At 47.6% G+C, this 22,201-nt stretch overlaps 1 protein-coding gene across 10 annotated transcripts in view; it reads left to right on the top strand.

The window, feature by feature from the left end:
* Window positions 1-22,201, top strand: part of VPS13D (vacuolar protein sorting 13 homolog D) — a 244,693-nt gene that overhangs the window by 203,699 nt on the left and 18,793 nt on the right. Inside the window, exon 68 of one of the 10 annotated variants that reach the window (XR_012327971.1) lies at window positions 13,983-15,108. The exons of the other annotated variants lie outside the window; for them this stretch is intronic. The gene's annotated coding sequence lies outside the window, so the exon portion shown is untranslated. The remainder of the gene's footprint in view (window positions 1-13,982; window positions 15,109-22,201) is intronic. 10 annotated transcript variants of the gene reach the window in all.

The raw sequence follows: 22,201 nt of genomic DNA, 5'->3' as shown, positions 1-22,201 counted from the left end.
GTGCGTGGGCTTCTCATTGCGTTTCTCTTGTTGCGGGGCGCGGGCTCAGTAGTTGTGCACGCAGGCTCAGTAGTTGTGGCTCGTGGCTTGCAGGCTCAGTAGTTGTGGCTGGCGGGCCCTAGAGCGCAGGCTCAGTAGTTGTGGCGCCCGGGCTTAGTTGCTCTGCGGCATGTGGGATCTTCCCGGACCAGGGCTCGAACCCGTGTCCCCTGCATTGGCAGGCGGATTCTTAACCGCTGCGCCACCAGGGAAGTCCTCTCCTATTTGTTTGTTTTGGTCTTCTTTTTTCACGAATAGAGACAGTTCTCAGATGTTTGGTGATTCTTGACTAGCTGTTCTCCTATTTTAAGATGAGGCACCAGTCAGCAGATTGAGGGGCTCCCTGTGTGGGGCCCGGGGCCTTGCCATGAAGGATCAGGTGGGGGGGACCTGTAGATGTTCGTCTTCTGCGGAGGAGGAGCAGGCTGGGCTGCAGGTGGGAGAGGGCCCTACAGGTCTCACCGCTTCTTATACAGACTTCCACCCAGTCTTCCTGTTTTCACCACCTCACAGACAGGCCTCCCTGTTCCTCCCTGATGCCCCAGGCCCTCAGAGCTCTTCGGTGCCTCCGTCTTTCTGAAATTTAGCAGTTAACCTACTAATTAGCTCACTGCTTTGTGGCTGCTACTCCCTCAGGCTTACATCTCAGCACCACTTGTCCATCTGCTCTTCAGCTTCTAAAACATTGTTGACACCTTCTCTTTATCCTTTTGGATCCGCGCCACCTGTATCCCTTTGCTTTCGCTTTAGAGGGGTCTCTGGACTCAACGTGTCATATTTAATCAGTAGTTCTATAATTTAGATTTTTCATTAATTCATTCATCTTTTCTCGATGTCGTTTCTCCTCCACATCCAACTAGTAGCTCAGAATTAATGTGGTTTTACTGAAATCCATATACATTGTTTCTGCTAAAACATTCTTTGGAGTTTGGTGGTATTAATAAATAATAATATTGCTAACAATTTTAAACCTTTACTATGAATGTTTACTATGTCCTATGTACTTTACATGTATTATCTCATTTAATCACCCATGACAACTTTTGAACAGCATCTGCTTAGGCGGTCAGCGGCCCTTCTTTCCCAGGAAGATTTAGAACGCATCTGGTGAGAGGTCGTTGCTAGTCCCAACCCCGGCTTTACGTCTGGTATTGGTCTTTAATCTCTCATTCCGTGTGTTGTAAAGAAACAGGTTGTGGAAGGCTCTTGTCAGATCCCGGGAACATGAAAGAAATAGCACACCCCACAGTAGTGACATGGCCCTGTCCCCACCCCTCGCTGAACCATAAAAGCTATTCAGAGGGGCCGGCAGCTGGTGAGCAACTGTACTTAGATCCTGGGTGCTGATGGGTGTTCTGTAGTTTCCAAGGGAAAGTTGCTGAAAGCTTTCTTATCTTGACACGCCAAGGGCAAGAGGTCTTTCTTCAAAGAGAAGCGCTTGTTTCAGAAAGAGACGTGGAAAGAACATAAAGTCACAGGTCTTCCCCAGTTCTGGAGAAGTGGGAAAGAGCGCTGTGGTAGCCAGTGGGAAAAGAAACGCAGCATTTGCGAGGATCAGGAAGGGGCTCCCAGAGCGCTGCTTGGTTCCCACGTCTGTAACATGAGGTCAGAGGGCAGCCCTGGGTGTGAGTCATCTCACTGCTATTTCTTAGCTGTGGCCCAGAGCAAGTTTTTCCCCCTTAATATCTCCAAGGTGAGATTCCTTTGACTCAAGTGGAATAGGAATAATAATGCCTGCCTCAGTGGGTGGTTGTACGGAGTAGGTGACATAATGTATATAAAGCACTTAGCCTGACGTGTGGCGTGTAATTAGGGCTCCAGAAATGGCATCTGTGTCAGTATTCTCTCTGAACATGGGATTGAGCGTAAGTAAAACAGGGATTATATCTTTACCTCTTGCTTATAGCCTGTCCCTGAAAACTTGCCAACCACTTGCTATAGTGCTAAGATGAGAAATTCATATGCCTTGCTGGGTTTTTGTCTTTCCCATTCTCTTTCTTCACACAGAATGGTTAAATTCAGGCCTACAAACCTATGCTTGTTACATGGTTAGAATTCTGGGTGGAGGAACTCACCTGGGCTCTCAGACTTCGTGTATGAGAACCCCACTGGAAAAGGTGTGCAGAGGCCACGAACTTGCTCTGAACCCGCTTGTGAAGAGCAGGTGATCCCAAACTATTGTTAGTGTCCGCTGTAAATGATATGCCTCTGGGTTCGAGCAGAGTTCAGCCAAAAGCCCCACATGACATGGAAATCTGTCCTGGAGCCAGGTTTGTCGGGTAAAAGTTATGTAGCGAATGTCTCCAAACATTGGCATCTGTTGTCTGCCAAGGGTAGGACAGCCGAGAATGATAGAGTGCTTACGGAAATTCGGATGGGGCATGCGACCCTGTGACAGCTGACGCTGTTTCAGGCCACTGTTGCTCACCCAGCTCTTCTGATAAACAGCTCTAAAAGCATTACGTGGTTTGGAAAGCGTTCTTCAAAAACGGTTATATTTTCCAGACGCAGGACAGTCCGCTGTTTAGTGTTGTTGCAGGGTTTTGAATTGTAGAATCAGATCCCCCTTCAGCGGGGCTTTTGGAACTGTGGAGGGTTATCTGTCTGACTCCTACCAGGACGGTCTCACAACAGTGTTATCCTGTAGGTTGGGGTCCCCTATGTCTGTTCAAAAAAAAGTGTTCTTGGGTTCAGAACTAGAGTTGGAAGGGAAAGACTCTTTCATCTCTGGCTAGACGTGATGGGCTCTTTGAAACACTGCTTTCACCACGCACCCGTTTGTTCATGGTTTCTGCATAATGAAAATAGGAGACAACTTTGGATATTATAAGGAGCCTTTGAAAATGAGCTTTCTCTAGATTATAAATGCTCGTTTCATAATTCGTTTCAAAACTCATTTTCCCATTTGTCCTATTTCCAGAAATTTAGCTCCTTTAGGAAATTCTGAGTGTCACTGGGCAAGGAGGTGGCTCGTGGGGGAATAGGCAGTGCCACGGCTGGACAGCGCATTTGGGACTTAGACTTACGTCGACCATGTGCTAAATACAGAGTACTCTAGTGACAGATTTTTAAGACACTTTTACTGAAGTCTAATATACAACAGGGTTTTTTTGTTTTGTTTTGTTTCTTAAGTTTGGGGATAGGATTCGTGAGATTTTAATTCTTATTCCCAAAATGCAATGGTGGAGCTGACAGAGTGGCCCGGAACATCATTCTCATTTATTGTGTTGAAGGGATAGCAGCTCACATTCTTTTAATAATGTCAGTGTAGGATCAGTTCCTCCTTGATTCGAGTCTCTGTGATCAAAATAACCTATCTGGATGTTCCCTTTGGGTACTGGAGAGCGTGGCCTCTTGGCAAGAGAACAGGATTGTGAAGTGTGAGACCAGAACCCTGATTCCAGCCCTGACGCTACTTTGCTTTGTGGCCTCTTGCAAACAGCTTTTCATCCCCTCCTCAGGTCAGTCTTCCCATTTCAAAGGGAGTGAGGGTCAACCTTGCCCTGGTCGTGTCTGCGTGGCTGAGGGGTGACTCCCTGGAGGACCGGCACAGAGGCGGCTCCCTTAGGCTGGCGCCGCTACCAGGAGGAAGCTGGGCACTGGGACGAAGAAAGGCCAGGCAGGACATATGAGCGCTTGATATCGTTTTCTAAAAATAAAAAGGCAGTAGGTGAACGTGAGGCAGTGTGTACCTAAACTATCCCTGAGCAGCCCTGGGCCCAGCCTTAGCCCGGCGGGCTTAGCACCGTTCAGGTCTGTTACATCTCATCCCCTGCGGTGTGGACTCTGTGGCCAAGTCTGGCTGTCACTGCTTCAGCCCTCCCTCTGACTTCCCCTCGGGGAAACTAAAGTGCCCCTAGAGTGACAGGCTAGGTCACACGGGGGAGTATGTGAGGATGGCCTACATAGAACCCCTTATAAACGGACCACTTCCCACACGCTCAGTCATCACAGAGCTACTTGAATGTTCACAGTTTCTTTTAGCTGATGGCCAAGAAATCAGTGTTTAAAAAAAAAATACACGAAAACCCTTGACAGAAGCCATTTTGCACCAAGAGTGGATGTGTATGGTGTGAAACAGCAAATCTCAAAACATATTTCCTTTTTAGTTCCCAAACTAGTATCAAGTTAGTCCTCCTTAGCCCTGTCCACAATGCTAGAATAAAGAGTCCAGAAAACACAGAGGAGGGAAGTGTGTGGAGCTGGGAGTCCACTGATGGCAGCTCTGGGCACGTGTATTGGCTGTTGCTGCTGCATCCTTTTTGTAAGCAACTTGTGCTCCTGCATTTTCAGAGTCTGGCCTTGTTGTTTACTTATGATTTGTCTGTCCCTGGAATCTGGTCATCAAAGTGACCCCAAGATGGAGAAAGTCCAACAGGAAGTAGGGGGAACCAGGTCACTGCTCATAAGTTCTCAAAGTCTGTCCTGGTTCATAACTGAGTCTCATTCTCAGGCATGGGTCCAGTTTTCCAAATTTTAGTGTATCAGAGAATACTGATGTATCTGGGCTAAAACTAACGCCTCAGGAGCCCTTCTGTCGTGCACTGACACGTGATGGAGACTGGATTCATTTATGAGTATTTGTGTAGCCCGTGATAATGTGTGTGCAAGTGCTTTGTCAGTTGTCCTGGGAGATGTGAGGCATTATTATGACGAAAGACTTAATTGAACCCTACACTTGTATATGAAAAGCTAGAGACACTAAATGGATGAAACGTTTTTCTTGAGGATTTCCTAAATTAACCCACCTAGCTCTTTCTTGCCTCTTCTTTCCTGACTTTAGTGGTTCTCTATGACCTATATTTTTAACAAACCAGTACAAATAGTGATTCTCAATAGCAAGAGACAATTTTCTGTGACCCATTCATTCCATGGCACCTCCTACCTACGCAAAAAAAGGTGCTGGAGGCTTTGGAATGACAAATTCACGAGCGCATCTCTAAACATCAACACAGTGGATAAGGAAGCATTGTGAGGAAAATGCACGAATGCAGTTTCCGTTCAGAAACACATGGTTACCTTGAATCAGGAAGCACGACTTCCACCTTCAGGTCGATTCAGGGTCTGATACGAAATAGGCCACTGACTTCAAGAGAGTCTATCAAAGAAGTCTGCCTCTACACAGAACTGGAAAATGCCTTAGTGCCTGTCATAGCTGGTATGGGATTCCTGGGTTTATTTTTAAACAAGCTTGGGCCCTAGAGTAGGGTTGCCTGACAGTGGCTGAAAAGACAAAACTGACAGGAAAGTACAAAGTCCCCTCAAAGGCTTTCCCACCTGACCCTCTCTCATCATGCCTTTGGTTTGGTTTGGGTTGGGTTTGGGGTTTGTTCTCTCTGTGCCTCTTACTCCTCCTCTCTCTGTTATGCTTGGACCTTGGCTAGAAGAGTTCTAGTGACCATCCCAGACTCCCATAGGTCAGCCCAATAGCCTCGTTTTTTGGGTGGACTGGCTGAGGCACAAGAGACGTACACGATGCACCATGGCCTCACAGCTCATCCCTCGGAGAGCCTGGATCCAGCTCCGGGATGACTTACCTTCCAGCCATCAGGTGGCATCCCCTGGAAGGAGCTGCCTTACGAGCTGCTCCAGGACTGCTCTCCTGTCCGGTTACACTCAAAACTAAAGTGAAGTCCCATCTATCTGGCTGCTTGTTTAACACTTGTACACTAGTCAGAGATGCTGAAGATCATGGATGAGAGCAAATGGGCAGACTCTGCAGGTCTAACGCGTGGGACCTTCTCCTTTTTGATTCCAGGAGACCCAGTCCCCGGTGGACACGGCCCCTCCACGGCACATGCGCAGGCGCACGCACGCGCATTCACGGACAGTGCGCACGTATCCTGCCCTTGTAGCCAAGGCCTGAAAAATACGTTTACTTTTTCCTGTCTTAATGTTAAAAGTAAGACCAGCTACTAGTCAGTGTTTACATTGCCATCCCCTGTGGGACCTGGCAAGACCGGAAGACGCTGTAGAACTGTGGCTCCTTTTGATGTCTGGGCTGTACTAGGGGCCAGCGCGCCTCCTGTGGTACCCCAGAGTCCAGGGTTTCCCGGGAGGGGCGCCGCAGGAGGGTTTGGCTGCTGCTTCAGAGAAGGCTTATCAGAGATCAGACCGAAGATTCTGCTTTTGTGAGAACGAAGCCCATTCAGGAGCAGCTCGGGGCCTCTACGTGGGCCCAGGGCCTGCTGGGATGGGGTTTTACACTCGGGCTGTCCTTTTGCCCTTCCACTGAACTCTTTTCATTTCAGTCATGAGCAAACAGTCAGTGCCTGAACTAACAACCCCACAGTCCTCCGAAGCACGGCTGGCTTACAGTACCGAACAAAGGGAGGGAGGGCCGCGTGGGCCGGCCCAGGCCGAGGAATGCGGCTTCAGGGTTCTGCTCCATAAATTTAACCAGCACGACGAAAAGGAGATAATATGAGCCTTCGTGATGATCTGAAGGGGGAGGTTCTGTGTCCCATTGATTGCGGTCTGGCCCAGGGCCAGGCCCAAGCCTGACCGACAGTTGAACCATATCGTTAAGGCGTGTAATACAGCTCGAGTCTTGTACTGCCGCCAATGAGTACATATCCACAGGGCAAAAGTTTATAAAGAGTTGAGGCTGTCCTGTTTAACCCTCTCACACTGCATGTAATAGACCCAGCTGCCATTCAGAACTTGCCCATCTGAGGTCATACAGGAAAGCCAGCACGTTTCTTTTCTTCAAACACAGCTTTCCAGGACTGGGGAGAGGGAAGAGGCGCTGTCTAGAGAGGGTCAGGGCGCAGCGATGCTTCCCTCCGAAACGGAGCTGCCTGCCGCCTCCCCTCCTCCCCGGCCAGAAACGGGACACCTCAGCGCTTTATTCAAAGTAGCTCTCTGTTTGCAGGATAATGTTGCTGAAGGAAACGGGGCTGACACAACAGGAAACCTACCCGTCTCCGAGGAGGCTGCGCTGGTGGCAGAGGTGGTTGGATGCCGACATTGGAGCGTTCCCGTTGAGTTGCTGAGACTCCGGATAGTTCTGTCGCTTCCCTGCCGCCCAGCCTCCTCGAAGGCTGGTGATAGCCTCACTTTCTGGCTTTCCACCGCCGAGCCCAAATGCTAAACCGGAGCAGGTGGGAGGCTGTCCCGTGGAAAGCCTGTTAGCCCAGGGTGCTGACTGTCAGCGGCAGGCCGCCCTGTGAGGCTGCTGCCCCTTTATCAGGGGGCAGGGCCTGGAGAAGCCTGGTCCTCACAGTAATGCTGCACCGAGTAAATGGACAGACAGACAAGGCTGTGGCGTAAGTACAGTCATAAAGAAAGGGCTGTCTGTCTTCAGAGCACCCGAGGAGAAAGGTTGGTTAAGGGAGTAGTTTACTCCTAGCCATCAGCTAGTTGCATCCTTTGGCCAAACTGGGAGCCTGCCTGTCCTTTGTGCCGTCCAGCAAAACATGTATTTCTGTCCTTCCAGATAGCTGCTTGTCTGCAGCGGACAAGACATCTCAGGTGGATGCCGTGCTCTGGGTGGCGATGCTCCAGAGTTTGAATGTGTACTCATGTCACACACTGTTTTAAGCATTTTACGTGTATTACTGTTTAATCCTCCAACGACTCAGTGAGGTGGGTACTGTATTTTCCCCATTTTACAGATGGGAAAGTTGAAGCACAGAGAAATTACATAACTTGTTTAAAATCTCAAAGTTAATGAGAGAGGGAACCAGAATTTGAACGCTGGCAGTCTGAGCACAGAGCACACACTCCTAACTTCTGGGCTGCTTCTGGATCATCTCTTGGTCTCTTCCATCAAAAGACTCCGTGATTTAAACCTGACGCCTCTTACCCGGTCTCTCAGGTCCACTTCCTTTTGATTCCTTTTTTTTTTGACTGTGTTGGGTCTTTGTTGCTGTGCGCGGACTTTCTCTAGTTGCTCTGAGTAGGGGCTACTCTTCATTGTGGTGCGTGGGCTTCTCATTTGCGGTGGCTTCTCGTTACAGAGCACAGGCTCTAGGCGCGCAGGCTTCAGTAGTTGCAGCATGTGGGCTCGGTAGTTGTGGCTTGCGGGCTATAGAGCTCAGGCTCAGTAGTTGTGGCACACGGGCTTAGTTGCTCCACAGCATGTGGGATCTTCCTGGACCAGGGATCAAACCCGTGTCCCCTGCATTGGCTGGCAGATTTTTAACCACTGCGCCACCAGGGGAGCCCCCCTTAATGATTCTTGAATGTGGAGGGTGGGAATTGGATATCTGCCTATGACCCAGAATATTTGGGGAAAGATGCTAAGGCAGTTAGCGGGGGAGGTGCTATAAACCCTAGATCTCGCAGCCTGAAGGGTGCTTATCACAGACTCTCACCCCTACCGGCCTAACCCAGAGGTGGCACAGACGGTGTGCGTGTGCCTGGAGAATCAGGCCGCCAAGCGTTGTGTCCAGGAGCTGTGCTGTCCCTGGCCCTCTGTTCTGTATCTCGGCCCCTCCCCAAACGATGATCCTTCCAAATTCAGAATCTCTACTTTCACAAAATAGCGGTCACACATGCGGGTTCCAGCTTGTCTTTGCTCTGCCATCCAGCCAAGGCCATCTTCACCAGCTGGTGGCCTGGGAACTCTGATTGGGACACAGTATAGGAAGTCTTGGAAGGAGAAGAGAATGTCCAAGTATGTGCTCAGCATGCTATAACCTTCTTTTGGTGGCCGAGGATAACTTCTGTTTATTTTGGTGCTGGGGGGCCTGCAAAAAGAGTTCTAGAGGTGGAAGAGACTAAAGGGCTGGCCACTTCTGAGATTGCTGGAGTCTATCTAGTTAGGCTTCCATAGTCAAGGTGCTTTCAAATCCTAGAAATAGGCTCTGGTAGTCCCTGGATGGAGCTGACTCCATGGTTTGAACTCCATGAAATGATTGCTAAACCCAAAGTTTAGAAGACCTTGGTAGTACTGGGTGTCTTTTAATGGGGCCCCTATTTGGGGGTTCTCTTTGAGCCCATTCGGCATCAAGGAGCTATGCTGTGGCTGGTCTTCGGGGATGTGAAGAGAGAGAAATGCTGGGGGGAGTGAGTGGTTAAATTGTAGGAAGGAATTCGCTGCTCTTTTGAATTATTTTTGTTCCGTTTACCAATGATTAAAGATGCCATGAGGTGGCCAGATGATCCACGAAGCGGGATTTATAGAGATGCTTATCTGCAGAGATCGCAAGACAGAGAGGACTAGAAAGTTCCAGCACTTTATGTAACATGCAGAAGGAAGCCTGGTCTGAGATGCTTGCATCTGAGCCATCCTTCGGAAAGGGAGCAGCACAAAGCAGCAGCTCAAGAGTCACCTCTTGGCTTATGTGTGACTCACCCTCCTTTGTCAGCATCAGGGGTGTCCCAGGCCTACCTCTTTCTCTCACCCCGAGCAACTTGTTCTTTGGAAAGCCACGTGCCCGCCCTCGCTAACTGCCTCTGCCCCCAGGTTCAGAGGGAGAAACAATCTCTCGGCGGACAGGAGCGGCTGGAGGAGGGGGGTCGTGTTTGTTTTTGTGTTAGCGTGGCAGGAAGCAGTGCCGTGGCCTCTGCTGCACTGGACAGGCTCCCGGATGCACCTGCTCTTCCCAGAGGCCCAGCGAGGCCCAGGCAGGAGGGCCAGCGCCCACTGCTGCCTGGTCTGTGGTGCTTGCAGGCTTGTGTCCCAATGCTGGGGGAGGCCAACTGCAAAATGCAGGTGGTGGAGCACGAGCAGTGGCTGGCCCCAGATTGGGGGTGGGGGGCTTTATTCTGCTGCCCCCTCTGTCTGAAAGGGTCTAGCGTCGTTCCCCTCTGCCTCCTTGGCTCTCAGCAAGTTCTCACACATTTTGAACCCACGTTTTTTTCTAGTCCTGTAGAGGAAAGCCCCAGTCCAATGACTCACGTGGACTCAGTCTCATTGACTCCTGTTGCCTAGGAGAACAAGTGCTCTGAAGGTTCGGTGCCGGCTCTGACCCAGGGCATGAGTCTGATTTTTACGAAGGCACAGAAATGCACCTGAGATGACCCCAAGTCCTCTTCTTTCTTTCATTTTTTGATTTCTCACCACCTGGACCATTAAGTCTGCTTTTAAAGGGGGATAGGGAGAGGAGAACATTTCAAAGCAAAGCTGATTTGGTCTCTGAACCAGCTTGTCTTCTAGGTTGTACTTCACCCTGATGAGAATCAGAAAGGACAGTCTGTAAGCCCCTGAAATGCAATTTCCAGTGAAACACGAACTTCACTCTAGGGGCTCTGCAGCTGGAGAGCCTCACAACCAGGTCCAGATGTTCTCTCTCCCTGCGTTAGCAGGAAGGGGATTTCGGGCAAGCTGGGAGGCAGAGTGCTTTTGCTTTTACCCATTCTTGGAGTACCCCTTTTGCAGTTGGTGTCTCGCCTCCCGGGGCTCTTTAGGGTAAGTGCCGTGAGCACCTGGGTCCATTTTGGCCCTGCCTCCCCCTCCTCCCCTCCCACTCATTGCTCCGAGCTGGCCAGTTACCGCAAGCAAGGGAAGACCTCTCTCCTGCTCTTCAGGTTCAGAAAGCAAGACAGTGCTGGAAAAGTAAGTTAGATGAGGGCTGGGAAGGAGGCTGCCTGCAGAGGACCCTCAGGTTAACAAAGCAACATCCATTCCCCCCGGCGCCCCCCCCACCCCCACCCCGGCCACCATCCAGTATAGCGTGGAGCCATGCCTCCCGGTCCTGGGAGAGGTAATAGTAATGATCGAGTCATGGCCTTTCCCCTGGGGAAATCTTCACTCAGACCACCTCTTACCCAGAAGAAAGCCATCTGAGACGAAGCCTGGCCATTCTCACTCTTTCTTTCCTAGTCTGCGCCCAGCCCGCGCTTGTCCTGCAGTATGTGATCATAGAAATTTGTACTCATGCTTTGCTTCTTAAGTGCGTTTTAGACATTTTGGTGTTTGTGCCTGACTCTTCCCTGAATCATCTTTTTAAAAAGTAGTTCTATCGTGTGAGTTTGAAGATATGTACAAACGTGAACTGTTCCGAAAATCCAAACAGTATGTGAGCACTCCCAGTGTATACACACTGTTCCCAGAACCTTGCACGAGTTATCTCTTTAATTCTTACAGCAAGTCAGTGAGATTGGTACTATTATTCCTATTTTTAGAAAGAAAATAAAAGGAACTCAATCCCATTGGCCATTAATAATCACCAAAAGGCTAATAACGTCAACCCTGCCAGATATCTCGGTGTGTGTGTATATGTGCGTGTGCTCACACACATGCACAAATACATATGTATATAAGACTTCAGGTGAATCATATAGGCACAGCTGTTGATGCCTAAGCAGTAAATTATTTTTAACATTATGTAATATTAGTAAATCATTTTTAGCATTTATGTAATAGTAAATTGCACATATACAGCAGTTTCCTTAGCGAGTCCTTTATTGAGGGATGTTTCCAGATTTTTGCTATCATAAGCATCTTTTACATATATCTTTCCACTTGTGTATAATTCTCTCTTTAGGGTAAATTTCTAAAAGTAGAATTCCTGGGTAAAGGGTAAATGCGCTTTCTATTTTGAAAAACATTAGAAATTGCCTTCTAGGAAGTTGAAACCATTTGTACTGCCACCCTGTGCGCTTGAGAAGGCCCTCTGCTCCAACCCTCCACCAGCTCCGGCTATTCATTCGTTCAGAATTCCGTCAAGAGTTTTATGAAGTAGATACTATACTAAGAGCAAGGCATTATTACTCTTTTAAGCCTCTGCCGACCTGAGAGGGAATGTTTCAGTGCTACTACTTGCATTTCTTCCGTAACTCGGAGTGTTGCATCATCTTTTCATATTTCATTTGGCCACTTGGAGTTTTCCTTTGTGAATTATCTTCGCATATTCTTCACCCCAGTCCTTTTTAAACCCTCGACGTCAGAATTTGTCTTCCTTTTTAGTGTGCTTGTTTTTGTTTATTTGCAGCCTGTCTTGGTCCCACCCTTCCAGTAGTTGTCATTGTATCAGTTTCTCGTCCACACTGGTACATATCTTTCTTCCAAATATTTATGTAATTTAGCTTAGTCACTTGGTGAATTCCATTAATGAAGTTAAAGTCTGCGTCATGACTATAAAAGGAGAGCTGACACTGCTTACTGCTCGTCATTTCCTTGCTTTAGCGTTAAGAATGAGGCTTCAATCAGATGTCTTTAGATTGTGTGTGGTGTGGTCTGTTAACTGGCTTTTATCTCATTTGTCTCCTCCTGTTTCTTAGTATTTATTTACTACCCGTTCCTGTGGTAAAATTTGGCAGGTTTAGTACTGATGCTATACATTGTTGTATTAATAACAATCTTGCTCTGCCTTTAGGCAGGGCCCTACTTGAAGCCAGGCCTTCCCAGGAAGCCCGTCCTGCCCTCTTAGTGTGTAGGGCCAGGCCTCCTTAGTTCTCCCATCACTGAGACGTGGTCTAGGTAAGAACACCTTATCTTCCCAACTGGATTGTAAGCTTCATGAGATCATGCTATTGCCTTCTTTGGTATCCCTCCAGGATCTTCAGAATGCTTAACACAGTGATGAACTCAGACAATGTATTAAAGAGAGTTTTATCAACAGTCATGCTGATAAGAAGCTTACTGTGTCCATAAAGACCCAAGATCAAGTTTGATTTTGCCACTTACCAGCTGAGTGGCCTTGGACAAACTTCATAATCTCTCTAAGGCATGGTTTTCTCCTCTGTGAAATGGAATACTAATAAAACACATCCTTATAAGAATGTTGTGAAGCTTAGAGTCAGCACTCAATAAATGCAGCTATGGAGACAAACTGTGGACCCTGGTGACCCAGGACTCTTAGTCCTGGTGTCTTGCCACCTAAGGTTGATGGGAAAATGCAGATGTCAGAGAGCGAGTGGAGGTGGCAGTCTGCTGTTTTTCCAAAGAGTATCCTTAAAGGTTCATGTGCTCTTCTGCTTGAAGACTCTTTGTTGAGTCTGAATGTGGTTTTTTCCCCGACACGGAGCCTTGTAATCATTCGGGGACTCAGAATGATGCCACAAGTTTAAAACGTGCCGATTTCTTCTTATGCTCTGCCAGTTTTTCTTAATGGTAGCATGAGTGCCTGCACGCATGCATACAGATGTGCACGTATGTACGTGCGTGCATGCGTGTAAAATGCATGGAAGAAATAAAAGACGGGATCAAATTTTGCCTGGCAGAGCAACTAACATCTCTAGTAGCCTCTAAGCATTTTCCCAAATGGGCTTTAATTGGTTTCCTTCTGTTCTATTTTTATTTTGTAGTCATTTTAATGTATAGGAAGCCAACTCCTTCAAATGAGACATTTTATCTTTAAAACGTGTTATTTAGTTTAACCGCCGTGGGCCCAGCTTCACCAACATTGACGACTGGGAAGAAGGGTTCTGAGCAGTTGTTCTCCCATGACCTAACCACAGCTGTGACCCACCAGTCTGCGACGCACATGTACCCAAACTGAAGCAGGCTGGCAGCCAAGTGTTGCCTGCATTGTGGGCTTGGCCTCTCCACCTCAGGAGGCCAGCTTCTGTCCCTCCTTGCCTCCCCCCGGTGGCCCGCAGCCCTGCTGTGGCATGTGGCATGTGGCATGAGGGCCCTTCTGGCCCACGTCAGCCTCGTGTGCTGATTAGACAGGAATCAGCAAATCTGTTGAGTGCGTGTTTAATGTGGCACAGATGTGGAACATGCTGCAGATCTTTCTGCTTTACAAATTTTCAGCTTTTTGCATTTCATCAGTGTTGCTTATTATTTACAGAATGTAACTTGAGACAGTAGAACAGATTGTAATTTTTAAAAAAAGGTTTGGGGGGGTGGTGATGGGGCCGCAGGGGATCTGGGAGAAAAAAATTCCAGTAGTGTGGAATGTCGTTTGCTGTCCAGACCAAACAAACCAGTTTGCCAAGGGTTGATGGACTATGGCAATCAGTCCCATTCATGTTCACACCAGCGGCACTTAATTATAAGGCAGCTTGACCTTCTTATCACCAAATAAAGAATAATCTTTTGTCACCAGGTTGAACGTCATGGCACCAGGCAGAAACGTACCCGTTGTCGAGGCACCGAAGGGTATCACTTAGCTGCCAGCTTGTGTTCTGTTTCCTTCCTGTCCAAAGAGAAAGGACACCATTGAACCTAATCCCCATTCGGACACATGGATGTTCCCCTTGCCTTATTCCTGCCCTGGCTTTATACTCAGGCACTGTGGCAAGAGCCGGAACAAAGAGAAGTCTCTTCTTTTGCCTGAGAAATCCAAGATAGTCTTGAGGGCATTGGAACGCTGGGCCAGAGCCAGTTGGACCCAAGTTGAAAGGGAAGGTGTCATCTGTTGTTTGCAGAGGGCGGATTTGCCTAGAGGTGGCCTTGGTTCTGAGAAAGCTCAGCCACAGGTTAAAGTCGAGGACAAACAATAAAAAAGCACCAGCTGGTCAGAAGGGAGATGAGGAGCAGAGGATTTGTTGAGTCCTATATGTTTCTAGGCCAAAAGAACCTAAAACTTGGGACTGAAATAATGAAAACCATACAGTAAAAGTCCTTTGGGGAAGTTCTCCTTGGAATTTGAGCTAGTGCAGGGAATTGATCGCCTTGGTCAGAACGTTCAGAGTTGCTTAAGTGCTGAGTGTCAACACTGGACTGGACCATCCGCAGGGAGCCAGGCCCCTGAGCCGTTTCCAGAGTTCCAGGCCCTGCTGCTCTTTTCCTTCCTGGAAAAGTGCAGATGTTGCACGGTCCCCTGAGGCCAACAGGCAGCTGTCCAGTTGCCCCCTCGGGAGAACATGACCCAGGTCAATAACTTTCTAGAGTCCGTCCACGAGGGAATGATCAGCATTCCTATGCCCCAGGGGTTTCTGGGTTGTTACCAACTCTCAGCCCTTCCCCGATTGGGTCTCGAGGAGGAGTTCCCCGACGGACGGCCCCTTCTCCAGCCTCGGCTTCAGAAGCAGCAGCTCTGGCTCCCCTGCCGCTGGTCCTGCACAGGCTTGTGGCCTTCGGTCTGGTCATTTAGCATCTGTGTATTGAGCTGGGGTACCGTGATGCACGGAAGAGACGGAAAGCTCTGGCTCCACGTGGCTTCCATTCAACTCCCGTCACACTCTCCAGGCCACGGCTTATTCAGAACACGAGGCCCTTCCCTGGAAAAGGTTGGTGCCTGGAGAAAGGGTGTGTGCTGTGTCACCGGCTGGCTCTGCTACCCTTCCAGGGTCACAGTTTCTCCCTCGACCGCCTCAAGTCTAACCTCAGGGCCTGAAACAGACCCTGTTTATCCCTGTGAGTGAGGCAACTGTATGTAAACTTTCATTCTCATGGCAGTTGCTAATCTTCAGTGTCCTCATCCGTTTTTTTGTTTGTTTGTTTGTTTGTTTGACTACACCGGGTCTTCCGTGAGGCGTGCGGGCTTCTTAGTTGTGTCACGCATGCAGGATCTTGTTCCCGGACCAGGGATCGAACCTGGACCCCCTGTAGTGGGAGCGTGGAGTCTTACCCACTGGACCACCAGGGAAGTCCCTCCACATCCGTTTTTGAAGCATCTTCTCCTGTGCCCTCTTTCTCCTTTTCCACCTCACCTCCACCAATACTCTCTGTTAGATAGTAAACGGTTGTATAAAACTTCCGGCCTGAATGAATAGGTGGTCTTGAAAAAGCACACAAATCACAAAGTAGGTCCTCAGAGGGCTGCAGCACCCAGACCTGCTTGGCTTTGGTCACGAGGGAGGGAGGCCCTCACGCAATAGTGTGGAGGCCCAGGGCTGGGGGGATGCTAAGGACACAGCCCACACCGCCCGCCTCCCCCCCATCCCCCCCGCCCCGCCACTCAGTCAAGGCCGTTCCATTTTCAGGGGTTGGATGTATTCAGGTGATCTTGCAGACTTCATTTAGAGACAGTGTTCTATCCCCAAAAACCTCTGTTATGATGGCTTTTATTAATGGCAATATTCTAAAACTCTGTTCATTCCAATTCTAAAAATTTGACATTTGGTATAGTTTGTTGAGCTGCTAGATTGATTAGCTCTTAGCTCTTTTAAAAAGTTCTTTAAGCAAATGAGACATGAATGGAGTAAGTCAGGTGAGGAAACACTTAGGCAGTAGTTCCTGTAGAAAACACCTATATAACCAAACATTTGATGTACCCCCCATGAATTATCCTTACATATCCAGTAAACCATGTTTCCCGTAGTGTGCTGTCAGGCTAAAAATTTTAAATCTGAGTTTTAAAAGTTATGTGTTTTGGTATTTTAAATTGATTTGACACCGAGTAATTCAGAATAAGGGTAGGGGAGAGGGAGGAAACTTTTATGAGTACCTACTATGTGCCAGGCACTGTGCTGTGCACTTTTCATATATTATCTCAACATTATTAACCAAGTAAGTATTATATTCCCATTTATTGATAAGGAAACTGAGGCTGAGAGAAATCCAGTAACTTCTTCAGGATCACTCAGCTAATAAGTGACTGGACAGGAATTCAAGTTTGTTTGTCCTTTTCCAAAGATTTGTGTTCTTCCCTACACCACCATGCTCCTAAATTTCATCCCTCTCTTAAAAGGGATCAACTTTTGGGAGAAGGTAGATCATATAAAGAAAGAGATTATGTAATTATTGGCTAGAAATCATCTGAAAATAATATGGTTTGTTTAATTTAATCAACTTGTTAGCATTTGCACTTAATAGCTACAAAATAAGTTTACCAAGAACTGTGTATTTTCACCCATGTGAAACATCTTAGGATTGGCATTAGAGGTGACAGGTTAGTAGGGAAACTGACCATGGTTTGAGAGATTCCTACAGAGCACCATACTCTGAATCAGAATGTTGTGCTTAAAACATAAATGAAGTTTGCGTTTTTAAATGCCTTGGTTTTGTAGTGATGTTGAAAGTTGCAAACCACCTTATAAGTTGTCAACTACTTTTTGAAAAAGCAAAGCAAACCCAGAATGCATGCAAAAGTTAGTTGTTTTAGGAAATCCAAGGCTCTCAGACTATAATCTCAGTATGATATTATCCAGTTGATTGGAATTCGTTATGAAGCGAGTCTGCCTTACCCCGCCCCCCAGCTTCATGAGCAGGTAGTCTCACCCCTGAGGCAGTTAGTTGACTAGGAAAAAAAGCTCTGAATTAGTCTTGTTCTTAGAGTTTAAATCCCAATAGGCATATCTGTTGGCATTAGTCCTACGAGCTGTCACAGTTGCAATGTCATGGGGTCCCCCAAACATGTGTTAGGTTATAGGAAGCCTTGACCCCTATAAACAAGTCAGGTGTGAATCCCACTGTGGGGAAAGCCCAGCCCAGGAAATGTCCTCCCCACTGCAGGATGTCAAATCACTAAAAACTTAACAGCAATAATAATATAATTTCTAGCGGTTTCATGGATCAGCATCTTTCCCACATTTTCAGTTGCAACAACACAATATGGGATTTTATGTGTTGTTACACGCACGACTTCAGAACTCTAGGGAGAGGTAAGTAGAATGTTAACAAGGAGGCAGAAGGGAAAGGGGAATATTTCAGTTTGAAGCAGTTTAGGGAAAGATCAGATGTTGGATCCTAGCCCATCTTGGGTTTCAGCCACCGAGGCTAAGCTAAGTTAGGGCCCCTCTCGGGCACCCATGGCATCTTCTGCAGATCTATCATCATCGTTGTCATCATGATCAGTAGCATTTTATCGAGCGCTTATTATGTACCAGGCACTCTTATAAGCACTGTACACATACTGACTGACTCGTCACAACAACCCCATTAGAATCCCCATTTTATAGATGAGGAAACCAAGGCTCCAAGAGGTTACACAACTGGCCGTAGGACACAGTTTGTAAATGGTGGAAGTGGGATTCAAACCCAGCCGTCGTATTACACTCCCTCTATCCCAGGGCTCCCCTGCTGCATTATAATTGTGTTTCTGTTTCTCCTCCATTAGACTCCAGGAAGCTCCCTGGAAACTCCATTCACCTCTGTCTTCCTAAAGGCCTAGCGCGGCCTGTGCTCAGGAAGAGTTCATTAAATGGGGTGGGCGTGGGGGCAGAGGCAGGCAGAGGCCAGTCCCAAGGCTCAGTTAGTAATTCATTTACCTCTACTGACAGAGGGTTGCTTTCTGCCCAACCTTTTTTTTTTTTTTTTTTTTTGCAGTACGTGGGCCTCTCACTGTTGTGGCCTCTCCCGTTGCGGAGCACAGGCTCCGGCCACGCAGGCTCAGCGGCCATGGCTCACGGGCTCAGCCGCTCCAAGGCATGTGGGATCTTCCCAGACCGGGGCACGAACCTGCGTCCCCTGCATCGGCAGGCGGACTCTCAGCCACTGCGCCACCAGGGAAGCCCCCAACCTTTTTTTTTTTCATGTGGTCAAAATCCAAATTGTCGTTGGATATTTGGTCCAATTTTCTTGGTTCAAGATTTAACGCAGCCAGAGCTCGGAGGTTATCACTAAACCTGTGGGTGGAATACTACCTCTGAGCAGGTTCTAGAAAATGGCTTTCTGTTTGTCATGCAACTGTGGGGAAGAGTTTCTCCTGTGAACTGAGCCTGACTTCAGAGGTTTCCAACCTCTACTAGTCTTCTCTGATTGCAGCTTGCACTGAAAGGAGTAAAATGTGTCAGTGGAGAAGAAGTGCTTTTCCACTTAGTCTTTGGAAGTGGATGCAGTCGTGAGGAGAGGGCTCCAGGTCAGAGGTCAGATGTCACCCATGGCATGGCAGGCCTGGTGATCGTCCAGACACTGCAGTGCAGTGCGTATCAGAGGAAGCTTTAACCAGTTCGTACACTCCAGTGCAGAGAGTGCTGTTTTGAGAGACTGTTGAGTTCCTTTTAGAGAACTGACAAATGTTTGACTGAACCATTCCGTCAAGAATTCCGGTACAGTAAGCCCCCTACATACGAACGAATTCTGCTTTGAGAGCACGCTCGTAAGCCCCATTTGTTCTTAAGTCCAACGAAGTTAGCCTAGGTACCCAACTAACACAACTGGCTATATAGTACTGTACTGTAATAGGTTTATAATACTTTTCACACAATCATACATTAAAAAGAAACACAAAAAATAAAACATTTTTAGTCTTACAGTACAGGACCTTGAAAAGTACAGTAATATGGTACAACAGCTGGCACACAGGGGCTGGCATCGAGTGAACAGGCAAGAAGAGTCACTGACTGGAGGAAGGAGAGGAGGTGGGAGATGGTAGAGCTGAAGGATCGTCAGCAACAGGAGATGGAGGGTGAGCTGCAATTTCACTCATGCCTGATGTTGATGGAGCGCATGTTCGCATCTTTGAAAGTTCGCAACTTGACGGTTCGTGTGTAGGGGGCTTGCTGTGTCTTGTAGCTGTCATTCATCAACAGGTAGTATTTAAAGAGATAGTCTGGGTTGACCATCTCAGCTTAATTATTTGTGCCCAGTCCAGCACAGTATATACAGGTTAAATATTTAATTAAAACAAAACTCTCGGACACACACGTAACGTAAATGCAAGAACAATCCATCACTTTGTTGGGGTGAGTACACACAGCCCCTAAGGAAGATGGCAGTCATCAGTTGAATAAACATTCTATTAAGCTAGGAAGTCACGTGTTTGACACACACACTTTCTCCTCATTTACTGATTATTTTTGAACTTCGTTTGGTTGATAGACATTGGCCATGACAGATTCCTCAACCGACTAATATCTTAACTCAAGCTGCACAGGGGTATGTGTATGTGTGTACAACATCTGTCTTCAACTAATAGAACTATGACATAGTTACTCATTATAGAAGCAAAGAACAAATAATAGCTGGCCAACTGTTGACCCTCAGGCTGAAAGGCAGGATCAACCACGAGAATGGAATTGGTTAGATCTCCGTGTGTCACCTTGTTTGGATTTACTGTTGCTTCAAGAAAATGGCAGGGATTGTTTCCATTACTCTGATCTTTGGCTTTGGCTCCAGCGCATGTCAGATAGCAGTGGCCAGATGCAAGCTTGCTCGGTATTGATCTCTCCCACTAGGTGGGTATCTGCAGTGTATCAGCCACTGTATCAGCAGCCCCTTCCCCGGGGGGAGAGTCGTCCATGCTGTACAGCCAACTCCCTGACATTTTCATGGAGTTCAAAGCCCAAGTTCGTTTGGTGCTGACGTTTTGGATTAGCTGGTTGACTGGAAGGCCTGCTTCTTTCTATACACTGTGAAATTTCTAAACCGCAGCAGCTGAGGGCTTAAAATGGCCGACAGACCCCCAGCTGGCAGCAATTAAGTGCACCACAGCCCTTCGGCTAAACAAAGGTTTGTGGAGGCACAGTTGCTGCATATGCACTAAGCAGACGGCTGTAAAGTCTCTTTTGTGTTGAGTGTTAGTGAGAGACGCTGTCAGCTAATGAGAGGTGAGTGGGTGGAGTTTCGCCACCTCTTGTTTAATGATGCGTTATCCCCAGGATGGTGGTCCCGAGGCCCTGCCCAAGAGGCAGCAGGTCTTGACAGTGAAGGTGATCGTGAGAGAAGGAGCAAGGCAACCAGAGGAAGCCAGAGGATAGTCTGAGGACGGTCCAGCAGTGACAGGCAGGAGCAGCATGGAAGCTGATCTTTCTGCTCTGGTGCCTGTGGGCAGGCTCCACATCTGCGCCACTTTTTTAATGGACTCCATTATGCTGTAGGTTGAAAGGGGAAGGTGGGCATGAGAAGACAAAATGCTATTTTAGGGCTTCCCTGGTGGCGCAGTGGTTGAGAGTCCGCCTGCCGATGCAGGGGACACGGGTTCGTGCCCCGGTCCGGGAAGATCCCACATGCCTTGGAGCGGCTGAGCCCGTGAGCCATGGCCGCTGAGCCTGCGTGTCCGGAGCCTGTGCTCCGCAACGGGAGAGGCCACAACAGTGAGAGGCCCGCGTACTGCAAACAAACAAACAAATGCTATTTTATACGCATTCAAGCAGCAAAAATTTAAGGGGCTAGACCAGTACTATCTAATACACAATTTAAATTTGAGTTAATTTAAATGAAAAATTTTAAATTCAGCTCCTTAGTCACACTGGCCACATTTCAAGTGTTAGTAGCTACACATGGCCAGTGGCTGTGTACTGGACAGTGCTGTCCTGGACAGTACCAAGTGTTGGAAGGTATATAGTTTACCAGGCTCTCTGAAGTACATTGTTGGTGTGTGTGTAAACTGGTTCAGCCTCTCTGAAAACAACTTGAGTTATCTTGTTAGGTGAACATTCATGTCCTGTGTGTGTGTCCAGCAAACACCTAGATATATACCCAAAGAAACTCTTGCCTAGGGTCACCAGGAGACAGGTAGAGGAGTGTACGTAGCAGCATCGTTTGTAATAGCAAAGCCTGGAAATGGTCCGTGAGCCATCAACAGGAAGCTGGGTGAATGGTGGTGTGTCCGCACAGTGGAGTAATCATAAGCCGGCACAATTAATGAATTGTAGCTGCACACAAAGGAATGATTGAATCTTAGCAATATGACTTCAAGGAAGAAGTAAGTCCCAAAACATAAAAAGGCAGTGCCATCCTTTCTCAGAAGCCCAAAACAGTGAAAACCAGAGGCTGTAACAGGACTACTGTACCAGAACATGCTTTGAAATGTGACAAGACTACGTGCAGAAGAAAAGTAAAGGAACGATAAGTACAAGATTCAGGGTAGTGGCTATCTCAGATAGAAGAGGAAGAAGAAAGGAACCGGGAGTGGGAGGGGGCGGCCGAGGGCCACACAGATAAGATTCGAGTTATGGTCAAACAATGGGGTTTTCGTGCTAGGGATAGTGGTTTCAAAGATGTTTATTATATCATTTAAAATAGATAAAAGCCCAGTGATGATCGTGGGCCCTAAATGGAGGGTAATGATGCATCTAGTCCTAAAGTCCAGTTTACAACAAAAATGAATCGAGTCCTTTCCTTCCAAATGCTCATAGGCTCACTGGAACATACGTGAAAGTGACTTAAGAACAGTCACTTAACAGCTGTTTTTCAGATACCAACGTTGTATTACTGAATCCCAGAGTGAACAAATTTAGGATTACCACCACGTACAGCCACACTGGTTTCAAAGGGTTACTTGAATTTTCAGTGCCATCGTCAATATATGAAGAAAACAGTCCCATCACACAGTGGCCTACACTGAAGAATATCACTTTAAACTTTCTGCTGGCTTACGTTTGGGACTAAATTTGTTCACATACAAATGGTTTTAACCCACACACTCCCCAGCCTCTCAACTTGGACCTCAGAATTCAACATTTTAGTTGAGTTTTGGAGAAGAAAGAATAGTTTTTC

Source organism: Tursiops truncatus, chromosome 1 (assembly GCF_011762595.2).
Source record: "Tursiops truncatus isolate mTurTru1 chromosome 1, mTurTru1.mat.Y, whole genome shotgun sequence".
NCBI lineage: Eukaryota > Metazoa > Chordata > Mammalia > Artiodactyla > Delphinidae > Tursiops > Tursiops truncatus.
Note: the sequence above shows the minus strand (reverse complement) of the source record. Positions and strands in the feature narration are given on the sequence as shown.